The sequence below is a fragment of the Pseudopipra pipra genome, chromosome 4 (genome assembly GCF_036250125.1).
Source record: "Pseudopipra pipra isolate bDixPip1 chromosome 4, bDixPip1.hap1, whole genome shotgun sequence".
NCBI classification, from domain to species: Eukaryota; Metazoa; Chordata; class Aves; order Passeriformes; family Pipridae; genus Pseudopipra; species Pseudopipra pipra.
Genome location: NC_087552.1, coordinates 37,415,757 through 37,428,717, shown reverse-complemented (window position 1 = coordinate 37,428,717; position 12,961 = coordinate 37,415,757). Strand labels below are relative to the sequence as shown.

The 12,961-nt window shown below is 38.1% G+C and overlaps 1 protein-coding gene across 1 annotated transcript in view; it reads left to right on the top strand.

Moving 5' to 3' along the window:
• LOC135413170 (histone PARylation factor 1) overlaps positions 1–12,961 on the top strand; it is a 67,562-nt gene that overhangs the window by 25,308 nt on the left and 29,293 nt on the right. The window lies entirely within an intron of this gene.

The following is a 12,961-nucleotide window of genomic DNA, read 5'->3' as shown; positions in this document are numbered from 1 at the left end:
CTCCTTCCAGCTAACTGCTTATTTAGTTTGTTAATTAGTGTTAATTAACAGAACACTGTGAAGTTCTACAGCCTGTGAACTAATTTGGTTTCTTCGTAGGTCTTCCATCAGCCAGAGCCACCTCTCTTTTAAATGAAGTAGAGACAGTAAATCACAGACCTTCAGTGTCCAAGTGAAAAAAACCCAACAAAAACAAAACCACCAAAACACCAAAAGAATTAAATACCATCTTCCTGCCAGCAGGCCAGAACTGTCAGCTGTAAGCTGGAACAGTAAGTCAGCACACATACGTGAGCCCATGCTCATACAATAGAAGAGCAACCTGTATTAGTGAGGAAACCTATTTCAGATTCAAACTCTTCAAGGATTACTCCAAAGTAAAACCTTATTTTAAATATTAAAAAACTAACTTATCTATACTATCTTTTGAATCAGCCCCTTTACCTAGTGCAGCCTGAAAAGAGCATGAAACAAAGCTTCTACAGCAGTGTCAGAAGAGGAAGAAAAAAAATTTAAGGGAAAAAAACCCCTTCAGAGTAGAAAACCTCCTCAGAGTAGACTCATCAAAGAAGTGGCAGAAGAAAAGACTGGCAGGGAGAGAAGAAGCTGACCTACCTACAGATGCAGAGCACTCATACCACTGTTAAAACAATAAAATTAAGTACTAGTCACCAAGTCATCCAGTCCTGTGGCTGTTTAATGGTGGTGCTACTGGTCTGTATTGGTGATGCAGGCAAAAGGGAGACCCACCATGAGTAGGTCTTCAAGTATCTCTGTTACACCAGACACGCTTCTTTACTTAATCACCTGATGGTATTTCATTCCTCATTTCATGCATTTCATTTTACCCTTTCCTTTCAATCATTTTTTCTAAGGCCTAAAATTCTTGACTTCATCACATACCCTGCTAGAGTCATTGCTCTAGGTGTGTACAGGTTATTAGGCATGTGTATCTTATGCACAGTATGAGGCCCAAAGGGGCATCCTTTATGCCAAAAGTCTGGAGTTTTGATAATAGAAGGCTTCATTGTAAGATACCTCACATATCTTTCCCATTGTGCTTCTGATATTTGCTTCTGGATAAAATATAATTACCTGTTCTTATCACCAGGGTAAGTGGTAGGCATTACTATTTACTTTTGATTTTCAGTCTGCTGGAAAACTGCTAAGGCTCGCTTCATTTAGATATAAGAATAAATAGAACAGCTTTCTACCAATTATTATTTCATTGTTGTGTTTTAAATAGCAAGTATGTAAGTAATTTCTAGCTCTAGTATAAATATATTGAGCTAGCAAATGAGGGGAGACCCATATTCAACTTCTAACCCTAGTTCGTATCCTAATTTAGGTGGGAGAGATGGGCAGCTACTCTGCTGATTAAAGGAAGGTGCTGCCAGAGAGCTTCTCATATTTTCCACTTAAATGATTGCAATTCAAGTTAATGGAGGCCTATGCCTGAGAGCTTGAAAGCTGCCCTCACTTTTTTGCAGAAGGCTGGGCTGCAATCACTAATCAGTAAGGGAAAAGATCGGAAGCAGATGGCAAAGTGCTTGACGTTGGCTCTATTCAGGGGGAATACTCCTGACTCACATTGGTCTCTATCAGTTTTAGAACTGCTCAAGTGCAGCATAGAGCAGTCACAACAGAAGGGAAGGCGTAGAATTACTGGACAGAGTAAGTTCTCCACTTTGGAGGTATTTTCCTTCCTTTTCATGTTACATCTAGAAAATCAAGTTACCTGGGACAGAAGGTACACTTTTTCCTGGAGAACATTTAACACATGAAGATTAGGAATTGTACACTCCAGTACACAACCAGGGTCAGAACATTCAGTGATGCATAATTAATGAAGCAACCATGAAATTACACTGACAAAGATATTTTGTCTGTAATCAAAAACTAAAGTTTAACAGCAGAGTTTATTTTCTCCTTTGTCATGAGAAGCTGACGTGATTTTCCCATGTTGGTGTGACGACCAGTTTTCGAACTTAATTTCTTTTAAAATGCATTCTGAGTTTGTGAAATGTGCTCTCAGTATATCAGACACTAAATGCATAGATGCTATTATCTGTTATTTTATTAAGCACATCTTTAAGAGTGAAAGTAAAAATGAACCTGACTGCAGGGCAGTAAGATGCACTCATGTAGAAATTGCATTGTTAATGCATTTCATCTTCCCACCTCAGGGAGTGAAATCTTTGCAAAAATGGCTGCTATCCTACCTCCCATCTGCATCCTCTTTGAAGATTCCCTAGAGACATGACTGCCAGTTACTCACAGCCTTTCCAGGAGAGAAAATATGCACTAGGATATGATCCCACAGTTCCACATGACAAATTTTATTGTTATCATTCACCTGATGTGCCAGTACCAGGCTAAGCAAACAGCTATCTGGATGAGTTGATCTTATTCAGAGCACTGAAGATCAAACTGAAAGCTCTGGGAGAAATAATGAAGAACAGATGCACTCCATGAAACTATTTTTAATACTTTTTAAAAAATAGCTATAAAGTCATGGAAAATCAGACTCCAATACAACTGAGAAAGACACAAGAATTTTTTCAAAAAACAGTTAAATATTTAAAAAATAATATTGATTTTCACATGTACTATAGATTTCCTTGTTCGAACTTGAATATTTTCCTATTTTGGATAAAAAATTATTAATCCTACTTGGGATTGCTGGTGTTGAAAAACTAGCTAATAGAACTCAAATAACATCTTTCCAGAAAACTGAAATAGAAGGACATTAATTATGGATTTTCAGCTATCAGAACTCAGATTTATTTTGTATTATACTTAACACCCACATTCTGTCATTGCTGGTTTTTCTGCTTTTCTCTACATCTACCCATGACTCATTGTCGCTTGCAAATCTGAAGCATTTAATTTTAGACGTTTGTTTTCTGAGAATCAGTCATAAATGACTATAAGAGCTGACAGTCATTTAAGACAAAAATGTCACCTCCCTTCAGAGATGCTGAGCCTTATTCTCTGTGCTCTTATCTTCCTATTCTTCCATTTATTTCTGCAGATGTAGTCTTAATTCACATCAGCCTCAGTGAAGAATCAATTACATAAATTCAGGGCTTGGCAAAGAACAACAGTTAACTAGGAGCAGTGGATTCAAAATACTTATTTGTGCTATAGTAATGTTGTATTGTCAGCAAATGCTATTTTAAGGGAATTTGTACCTCATGCAGTAGAAAGGAAAAACTTGCTGGGATATCACAGCTTTTGTGGAGCTCTGCCAAACAAGTGAGCCCACACAGACTGGCACAGGTCAATTCCATAATATCAAATGACCTTGATGGCTTTTAAAAAGGTATGTTTTAATCAGATTGATCAAGACAAATTGCACACATGGTTTCTTTGACTGTATATAAAGCTGGTCAGGCTGGGCACATAAATATTCCTAGAAGAAACAGAACTCCAAGAAAACCAAAACCAGATCCTATTCATACTATCATATCACAGATTATCCTGGCTGGTATATTACATCCAGATTTTTTTTTAAAAGCATCAATGCCTCCACAATTTTACTTACTAACTTAAGTAATAAACGCTTTGAGACTATAAGAAAACAGGCTTTGTTTCAAGCAGATTGCCTTACAAAAATGTAAGTCTTGAGGGCTATGGAAGACAATAGAGGAAAAAGTACAACTTCTGAGGGACTGAAGGAATGGCATCAAAGTGTATCTGTTGGGGTATGGGTCTTTCACTATTACCAGATAGCTACTGATGTGGAGATACCGAGGTCAAAGTGTTGACAGAGGAAGATAGACAGGGAGACACAAAAGAATGGGGACAAGGAGATGTGGGGAAAAGCAATTGTGGGCCTAGGGAGGAGTGTGTAAACAAGTAAAAGAGCTCAGGAATGAAATGCAATTAATGAGGGTTAAAGCAAAATTCAGAAAGAAAGGAGGGTGTTTAGGAAAGAGGGACTGGTAAGGCGAGGGATTTGTCCTTTATGTGAGAGCAGTGGGAACACATGGAGCGCTGTCTAGGGATGGATATGAGCCAGCTGAAAATTTACATGTTAGGATTGGTGGGCACTCTCATGGGTGACATTGCAGTGGACATCTGCTACAGACTTCCTGTTCAAGAGGTAGGTGAGGTGTTCTTAATGCAAATAGTTGTTAGCTCGTGTGATAACCTATAAGCTCTTCAGAGGCCCTGGGTATGTAGAGTCTTGCAACCAGAGTACACTGAAACTTCCCTTTTAGTCACCAGCAGTGACTACATTAAAGTTATAAAAGAGATGACTACCCAGTCTGTAAATATGCTGCTTTTTTTCGCTCAGTAGTCAGACACACTAAAGGCAAACTCAGACCTGCTCCAAATGTCTTTGCAGCCTCATGGGAATCTTTCCACTGACTCCAGCAAGAGCTGAATAATAAATATTGCACCAAAGATGTGCAAGGCAGGCTCATTGTGCAATATATTCATAACAGTGACATTTGACTAGGCTGCAATGGGCCATGAGTCATGTACTGCTAGATGTAACAGTCCGAAGATAAAAAATGTTATACACATAATAAAAACTAAAACACTATCCAGCCACAAGTACATTCAAAGTTCTGAAAGAAGTGAAATTTTAAAGACTCAGTAACTAAGAATGCAGGAATTGCTCACTCAGCCATCTGAGGTAGTTAGGTGATACCTAACTATTCTAAAGTGAAGAAATGATGGCCTGATAAAAGCTTCTTGTTTTGCAATAGATTTGAATATTACCGATAAGTTTGTTAAATATAGCCCCAAACAGGTTAAGCCCTCTAATGAACGGGACCAAGTACTGCTCTGTAGCAACTCCTCAACCACAGACTCATGAATGAAACCATTAAACAAAATCTCTTTAGTGACCAGAATTGAACTAAGGCTGACTCTACCTCAGATTTCTTTTTAATATTTCGGGGACTGATTCAACCCATGATCCCAACATCCACAAGCAACATCCCTTTGTCCACCGGAACAGGAGCTGAATCTAAGCTTTTCTAACTCTTTCAGTAGATAGTTACAGCAGTGTACAGTGAGGGCTGGTTGCTCACTAAAGGATGGGAAGGTGGATGCCATACATGATGCCCAGCCAGCAGGTCAGGTGTCTAGCCAGCCAGGGGCCAGCCCCATGGTACCCAGGCAAGGTGAAGAGAGAAGGACAGACCCAGAAATGAGTTGAGCCAAGCTCAGCCAAGAGTCCAGATCATCAGGTGAATGCCTGATGATGAGGCAGGTCTGAGGTCAAGACAGAAAATGAGTATTCAGATTAGGGTCTTGATCAACACAGCCCATGCCCAGTCAGGACAGGGCTGAGGCTGAGTTGGAGACCAGCAGTCCTCTGACACAGCTCAGGCAGGGACTGAAGGCCCTGGGCTGAGCTGGAATCAGCCCATGGGCGGAGGCCCAAGGGGAGGTTGATCAGGACCATTAAGGTCTGATGATCATAGAATCATAGAATAATCTAAGCTGAAAGGGACACACAAGGATCACTGAAGTCCTACTCCTGTTAAGATCATTTACCAGAAGCAACCAATTACATGATTCAAGATGCAGTTAAAAATTGCAGGTAATGAGCATAGATGATTATCTGCTGGACACTTCCTGTCAGAGGGGTAAGAATTGTGAACAATAAACAGAATGACTAGTATCATTTCAGGTTTCATGTATCAATGACAGATGTGGGACCAGCTTTGTGACTATCAGGAATTAGGAAGGAAGTTGAGACACAATTCATATTTTACAAAAGGGATTCTCTAGTGTTTGGGTTTGAATTTTTTTGCCTATGTATTATGAAATATTATGATGCACTACGTATGTGAGAATTGCAGGTTTTACAATAACTGCCACTTACATGCAAAAAGGTAAGCTTAAATATGTATAAATTTATATTTCACTACTTCAGTTGTTGAACACATAAATGCTACATAAAATGTTGATCCTGTAAAATCAATGTCAATCACTGTAATTCCCCTTTGTTAGAGTTAGGTTTTCAGTTTTTCATTCCTCAATATTTTACTGAAAATCAATAGTTTAAATAGGCAAGTCTTTCTGCATTGACACCTGGCTCAAAGTTTCATTAAAATATTGTTAAAATATTGGACAGATGGATTAACTGAGACCAAACATTACCCCATATAAATTAACCCTACAAGTATAATGAAAGCCCTCTTTCACACATGCTACTATAAAGCCTTTGTTAATAAGAATTCCCCTTCTTGGATGCTCAAAATGAAGTATTGTTCATTGCCATATGGCTCACATTAAATACAAGGAAACAAACAAAACCACAGTAAGTCTTTGACATTTTAATAACTGTGGATCTGCTACTCCTACCAGAAGCTGCTTTATTGGCTAATTACACTCCCTGGTAAAACCATTAATTTCAGCATCTGCCTTTTTCTACTAATTTTGAGTTCAAATCTTGGTGCTGGAAAAAGTTATAGGCATGATCAGTAGCCCTTAAGAACCTCATCTGAGATGAGGGTCCCTTTGGCATTGCATCATTAGAATATGAAAGAAAGCTTTTGAATAAGATTGATTACACAAGACAGAAAGACAAAAATGATGAAAGTGAATGGACATCAGAGTCCCTCCATTTTAGAATAGAGATTTTCTCCTGCAGATAAAAAGGCTCTTACAGAATCCATGCTGGGGACCTGGCTGGCTCCAAGGGCTGGTCAATAAACTTTTGCACAAGCACAAGGTTCCCGTTAATCATAACTTTTAAAATCTAAGTGGCTTACCATTCAGTTACCATTCAGTAATTTAGTGCTCCTACTGCTACCAGGAACACTTGTAGGTTTGCAGTAGTTTATAAGATCCTCTCTCAATCTCCATTTGAAAAGCAGATTTGCTACTGAATACAGATGAGACAGAAAATATATTTTCAGTACAGTATTGTGCTACACATAAATTATTCCTCTTTAGAAGGAGAGATATGGTGATCAGACTTCAGAAGCACCACTGACTAAAGAAGAGTTTGGCTCATACAGAATGGGAATAATTAATATAAGTCCCGTGAAATTTAAGTGAAAGACTGATGCATATGATAAGAACTGAGACACCACTGCATTGTTGCCTACCATGATATCAGAGTACTATCTTGTACTAGATGAGATGTCCAGTTAAATGAGGACACCCACAAAGCAATGTTATTATCTAGTTATGAACATTCTCCTGAGATCAGGCCAAACATGGCTGGTACCTTTGCTTGTAGACAGTCCCATATTATGTGGAGGGAAACTAATAACCCTTCATGCATGGACAGACTGAGCTTGAGCATCGTGGAGTTATGGCAACATATCACAGATATGAGAAATGGAGTAACATTAAACATTTCTTACACTACAATACTATTAAAAGATAATCCTCTAAGGCTTTAGGTGATCCCACATAAATATTTGGAAACACAACAGAATCCAAGAAAAAATACCCTACTTTCAGTAACTCAAAGCCGTGAAAGCACAATGGTTTTCCTAAATAACGGTGTTGAGAAAATAAGGAGTAGATGCTATGTGAATCTGATGGTGATAAAGACAGCTGCAGAGACACATGGCTGGGGCTGCTAAAAGCTCAGAGTGCAGGTAACATATCAACAATTCTGACAGAGAAATTTGCTCCCATCATTCTCTGTACCCCTACACTCACTCTGATAGATACACATAGAAAGAAAAGGATCTATTAGCTGCCTCCTTGGTCTGTACTGAAAGACAATTTTGCCAGGCTTTTTCGTTAAATAACTTATATTATTTTAAATAAAACCAGTGGAAACGGACAAGATTACATTTGTATTTCAGAAATGTCTTGAAAAGACATCATCTTGAAAACACAATTACTTTCAGCACTGACTTGCTCTGCAATATTACTCGGACATGATGAAGGAAACAAGCACAAGAAATACAAGACAGGCAAGAAATGGGCTAAATGAAACATAATGATATGTACTGAAAGTGGAACTCAAATGAGGGGCCATTCTTAAAGGAGATCTTCAAGGAGCCATTTTAGGATGAGTCTTTTATTAATATTTTCACTGATGACTTGGACACAAAAAACACATGTACTGTTTGCTGACGGAAAACTGTGAGGCAGCAACAGTCTGGCTGAGGACCAAAATATCATACAGAAAGTGCTGTATGACCTTGATGAGTGAAGTAATAGAAACTGGATTAAATATTAATACTACAAAATACAGTGTTATGCACTTGAGGGCTGCTATGAAATATAGACAACTGGAGGCAATAGAGGAAAAGGATGGTCATCATAGGATCCCCAAGACACCCATTTGGTACAGCTTTGAAAAACACAACTGAAAACACATGATACTTCAGGAAAACTATTTTCAGCAAAGAAAAGAAAGTATAAATGTTATTGTGTAAAAGCACTTTTGATGTTGCCGCACAAATGCAGTCTATACTTACATATTATAAAAAGATACAAACTGGATCAGGTGTAGAGAACTCTTTGAAGATAATCAAAGGGATAGACAGATTCTGTCTTCTGAGGGAAGACTTGAAGAGACTGGCACACTTAGCCCAGGAAAAAGAAAATAAGGCCAATTATGATACCACATATATGTTGGGTTTGTGTGGCAAGATTTTGCTAGTGGGAGGGCTACAGGGGGGACTTCTGTGAGAAACTGCCAGAAGCTTCCCTCATGTCCAACAGAGCCAAGGCCAGCTGGCTCAGGATGGACCTGCCACTCGCCAAGGCCAAGCCCATCAGCGATGGTGGTGGCACCTCTGGGACAACAGACTTAAGCAGAAAAACAGCAGCTGGAGAGAGGGATGAGCATGTGAGAGCAACAGCTCTGCAGACACCAAGGTCAGCGAAGGAGGGGCAGGAGGTGCTCCAGGTGCCAGAGCAGAGATTCCTCTGCAGCCCATGGTGAAGACCATGGTGAGGCAGCTGTGCCACTGCAGCCCGTGGAGGTCCACAGTGGAGTAGAGATCCACTTCCAAGACCATGGAGAACCACATGTCAGAGCAAGGGGATGCCCAAAGGAAGCTGTGATAACTCAGGAAGCCCACACTGGGGCAGGCTTCTGTCAGGACCTGCGGACCCATGAAGAGAAGAGCCCGCAACTAGAACAATTTTGCTGGCAGGACTTGTGAGCCCATGGGGGCCCACACTGGAACAATCTGTTTCTTTGTTTGGAAAAAGCAAACAGGACTTGCTATCATCTAAATCACTTTGTATCTTATGTCCTTTGTAACATAGACTGTGACTAACTATATCAAAGGCTTCAAAATAGCTGATATTAAACAAAATAATGGAGCAACAATCCTGCAGCACTGCTTTCTGACTGTACCAGTTTCTATCTTGTCTGCATGTAAATAACTGATTTACCCTAATAATAACTGGGAGAAACAAAGCTTTGGTGGAAGAAATGACCAGCTCTTTGAAGCTTTAAAAGTTTTATAATACTTCAGTAATTTAGAGAACACATGCATATAAATGTCACAGAAGTATAAACACAGAAAGATAACCATGAAGAATATACCTATAGCAAACACCTATGTCCACAGTAATATACATATATCCTATTATATAGGAAAGATTCTGTGTGAGACATACATGTCCATATAAAACAATGGTTAATTTATATCAGAATTATTTGTTATCTAACTTGTAAAAGTTTGTACAAATTGGAAGAAATTTAACAAATCATTTTTGAAACTATTTTCTTAAAAAGCTTCTAATTGTTCCTTTCCCCAATATTCATCTTTTTTAACGTTAAGTGGAAAGCCTTCAGAATTCTGTAATGAGCAGGAGTCTTCCACTTTTATATAACAAAAGTGACTTTATGAAGAAGGTTAAACATTTATAAACAAAATCAAACAACCCAAAATCATTAAAACATTTCATACTGAAAGCCAGGTAAACCAAATCAAACACCCTTTACAAAACTTACATTCTTTAAATGTAAGGCATTTTCCCTTCTAAAAAGCTGCAAAGTCAATCATTGCCTAAAAGAAAACACCATTCCAAAGGCCCAAAGAAGTGTAAATGTCCATCACAAAGCAAAATGTTCTATTAGCAGAGTACCTTGTGCACTATAAACAAGACAAAAGAAATTGCATTCACCTACTTTCAAACTCAGCACGTTATTGGAGGAGAGAAAGTCCTCCAATTAAATCAAACATGCTTGTGTTTTAGATCAAACATAATTGTGTTCAAATGCTATTTATTGTTACCTGCAATACTATGTCAGTACTGTTTGTTGCAACATTTCTCTCATTTAAAGTGAAATTAAACCAGAAATACTATCCTGACTAGTAACTATCTGGCAGATGGAATTAGACAGAGTTAGAATGATGTCTGTGAAAATTCAACATCAGCAAAAGAATTTTTTTCTTTAAAATTTGTTATCTTGCTAACAGATAAGAAAGATACTGAAGCATTATTAAGAGAGAGAAAAATATCAGTCTATGATAGTAGGTGAAGTCAGAAAGTGTGGCTTCCAAAGAAATCCTTTCAAAAAAAGAGTTGGAGAATTGGTGGCAGAGTTTTGAAGAAAATAAATTTTTAAGAAAAAAAAAAAGAAAAATCTTGATCCAAACTAGTTCACATAACATTGCAGTACCAAAGGAAGTCTTTTAGAGATGCTTAAATAGATTAATCTTTCACACAAAGGTTTCAAATCCTTTTCATTATATCTTTATTATAAAGGCTCTTTTAAAAAAAGTAAGTATCTTTGAAATGTTAATTGAATAATTCAGATTCTCCATTCAAAAAAACCTGAAAAAGAACTTCAGTTCTTTGATGGAAATTGGTAATTTGCCCCTTGTCCCTCCTGGACAGGATGTGGTGCATATGTAAGCCCAAGAGTGTTTCATTCAGTGAAGTAACTATTTAAGGAGACTGATTATCAAGGACTGCAGATTTATATGACCAGAGGCTTTTGAAGACATGAGAGAGAGTCATGCACTGAAACTACTTTAATAACATTCTTCTACAGAGCAGAGAAGTTAATAGAAAAACTGCAATTTTACCTACTGTTGTTGTAACAACAGGTGTGTTGCAACAGAAGAGGTCCATCAGAAGAGGACCTGACTGTTGGCATACAAGACAACCAAGCAAGATGATTTCTACTAGATCCGGAGTACGTAAGTACACAAGTACGTAAACCTTTAGGACAAATACACAGTCAGTTATGAGATTTTCTTACATTCTCTGCCCATTGTAAGTTTTTCTTGAAAACACTGTAAAGATAACATAAGTAATATATAATCCTGATTTATCATATAAGACAGCAACTGGTTTCTTTCAATAAACTTACAGGCTACAGTCTAGAACTTACCAGAGTGAAAAACATTTTAAACAGTTCTGTCTTATCACCCAAATCATCTCGACCCAGTTTATGCAAAAGTGTCATAACTTCAATGCTTAAAATGTACACTCAAATTACATGTTTTCTTCATTCTTTCCCAACACTTTAAAAAATAATAATTCTTTCTCGGTTAGCAAATAAAGATATCCCTTATATTTTTTTAAATAAAGGTTAAAAATACAACAGTGAATACAGATAGAACAACTCCAAAAGGACAGAGTCTCCTTTAGACGTGCAAGCCAGTGCAGAATTTGGGGTAGAAATAGCAGTATAGGTTTCCACGGTAATGATTCAGTCATTAAATGATTGTGAGCCGCTATCCTGCTCACATTAGTGAATTATGCTGCAGTTAAAACCATTCATTAGCTGGATCTGTCTTGGGGGACATTTACTTCACAGCAAGGCTATTAAGATAATTTTTTTTAGCAGACATACCTGCTTTTAGCTCATTCAGATAACAAAGCAGTCTTTAAACAGGTTTTTAACCTGACACAATCATCCATTCTAACACCTAACCCTTTCATATTCAGGACTAAATACTGTATTGAACTGCAATTTTTAAGGCTCTGATGAGAGTAATAAGGTACCACCTCACAAACTTCAAACTGGTTTGTCCTTCAAGGGACATGTATTTGAGTAAGGAAGGATAGCACAAAACAGACTCTAAATTGATCCTGAGTTAAGGGCCAAACAGCAGGAATTCAATCCATTTGTAGGTGAAGTCAAGACTTAAATTTTTGTTTGATTCTGTAAATACACAAGGGTCTTTCAGACACTTTAGACACCCAGTTAGACCACTTGTTCTCTTCAGAGAGAAAAATACATCCATATACAGACCCATCTTCTCAAAAGATGGACAACTTGGCTACATTTGTGGCTGTGAGTTACCTTACACCCAACTGTCACACAGGCTGTTTCATGGATCCGTTTCCCTCTGAAGAAAAATTACTTAGGGAAGTAAACGGAGACTCTCTCCTCACTCTTCCTCACCTGTGCAAAACTGATCCACCACTTTAGTATTTTTTGTTCATACATGGTTTTTTCACTCAGTTAATATCTGCTTAAAGGAAAGATATGTAGGGAGTCTTACGGAGTACCAACTATTTTACTGGATCCACTGATGTGCATCTTGCATGCAGATATTTCACCAAAATTGCATATGCATTAGCTCTGAAGACCAAAAAGAGGAGTCCATTCTTTTAAAAGCCCTTATATACCTACATTTTTAGTATTTTTGAGTTCAGAAGGAAGAACATACTTACTAGGAGGCACATAAAGGAGCAACAGTTCCTGCTCGACCCCATTTGCTCTGTACAGATTGATGTGCTCTCCATGTCATATGACAGAGGATGTGTTGTGCTGTTCAATAGCACCCTTATTCACATCCTGACTGCATCCAGTCCTGATGTATAGCAGTACTGTGTGAACAGATTGCTTTCATGACAGTTTTGAAACTCAGAGGGAGCCAGTTTGAATTGCAATTTTATTTTTAACCATCCTACAAGTGATGCCTACAATCTAAGACACAACTGTCTCCAACATGATGCCAGTGTAAATAAGTGGACTGTTCTGAATGGCTACCTCATATAACTTTAAAGGGCAAGCCACGACCGTGGAGAGATTCAGAGTACAAGA